Genomic DNA, 2,046 nt, shown 5'->3' with positions numbered 1-2,046 from the left:
AAAGGAAGTACTTTATGACTTCTCTTTGGCATATCTGGATTGCCAGCATCACTAGTCATGGGTTTTGAGGCCATTATAAATAAGAGTTACTTGAGCACAAACACTGTGATATTGTGAGTTGATCTAATAATTGAGATAGATACGAAGTGACTAATGAGCCAGTAGTATGTTCAGTGTAGATACACTGAACAAAGGGATGATTCACATGCCAGGTGGGACAGAGTGGAACAGCACGATATTTTATCAGCCTACTCAGAACAGAATGCAATTTAAAACTTATGAATTGTTTATTTTTGGAAATTTTGATTTAATAGTTTAGGACCATGGTTCACTGTGGGTAACTGAAACCATGGAAAGTGAAACCATGAATAAGGGGGAACTACTGTATATAAAAGTCAATTTTGTATTATGTCAGCAATGAAGAACTGAAAATTGACATTTAAATTTTTTATAAAAGATTGAATACTTAGGTATACATATAAAAACTATGTAGAGAATCTATATGTGGAAAATTATAAAATACTGATGAAGAAAATCACAGACATAAACATATGAAGAGATATTCCTTTGTGGATTAGAAGACTCAATATCATTAAAATATCAATTCTTCCCAATTTGGTATACAGATTCAACACAATCTCAGTTGAAATTCCAGCAATCTCTTGTAGATTCTAAAGATTCAAGTTGATTCTAAAGTCTATATGTACCACCAACTTACACCATACACAAAAATAAACTCAAAATGGATAAAGGACTTAAATGTAAGACAGGAAACCATAAAAATACTAGAGGAATCCAAAGGCAACAAAATCTCAGACATATGCCAAAGCAATTTCTTCACTGATACAGCTCTTAAGGCATTGGAAACTAAAGAGAAAATAAACAAATGGGACTACATCAAAATTAAAAGCTTCTGCACAGCAAAAGAAACCATCAACAAAACAACAAGAAAGCCTACTGCATGGGAGAACATATTTGCCAATGTTATCTCCAATAAGGGTTTAATCTCCAACATTTATAGGGAACTCATACAACTTAACAAAAGGAAGATAAACAATCCAATCAAAAAATGGGCAAAGGGCCTAAATAGACACTTTTCAAAAGAGGACATTCAGAAAGCCAAGAGACATATGAAAACATGCTCAAAGTCACTAATCATCCTAGAGATGCAAATCAAAACAACAATGAGGTATCATCTCACACCTGTCAGAATGGCTATCATCAACAAATCAACAAGGGAACACTCGTGCACTGCTGGTGGGAATGCAGACTGGTGCAGCCACTATGGAAGACAGTATGGAGTTTCCTCAAAAAGTTAAAAATGGAACTCCCATTAGACCCAGTGATCCCACTTCTAGGAATATATCCCAAGAAACCAGAAACACCAACCAGAAAGGATATATGCATCCCTATGTTCATAGCACCACAATTTACCATAGTGAAGATCTAGAAACAGCCTAAGTGCCCATCAGCAGATGAATGGATTAGAAAACTGTGGTACATCTACACAATGGAATACTATGCTGCTGCAAAAAAGAAGGAATTCTTACCATTTGCAACAGCATGGATGGAACTGGAGAGCATTATGCTAAGTGAAATAAGCCAGTCAATGAAGGAAAAATACCACATGATCTCACTCATTTATGGATAATAAAGACCATTATAAACTGATGAACAAAAAGTTATGTCCTCCCAGCCTCGCTGCTTGCCTTCCCTGGGACTGCCCTGTGCCGGTGGATCTCCAGGGGTATAGGCTTTGGTGCTTTCCCTGGTGGACAGACCCCTGGGGATGTGGGCCCATCAAGTCCCAAATTTATTGCCAACAGTCTTAATCCTGTTAATCCCTAACTCCAGGGAAAATCCTCACTTAGGGAAACAACCTTTCTCGGGGAGGTGGTCCTGTTTAAAACACATAGCACTAAGAGGGGGAGCACTAAGACACAGAGGCAGAGCAGCATCGAACAGACTGTCAAACTACAGCGGGAAGACTGGGGAGGGTTGAGGGGCGGGAAGGGTGGGTAAGAGATCAACTGAAGGACTTGTATG

Source organism: Myotis lucifugus, unplaced genomic scaffold (assembly GCF_000147115.1).
Source record: "Myotis lucifugus unplaced genomic scaffold, Myoluc2.0 scaffold_160, whole genome shotgun sequence".
In the NCBI taxonomy this organism is placed as follows: domain Eukaryota; kingdom Metazoa; phylum Chordata; class Mammalia; order Chiroptera; family Vespertilionidae; genus Myotis; species Myotis lucifugus.
The sequence above is the reverse complement of the archived record's forward strand: the minus strand, read 5'-3'. Positions refer to the sequence as shown.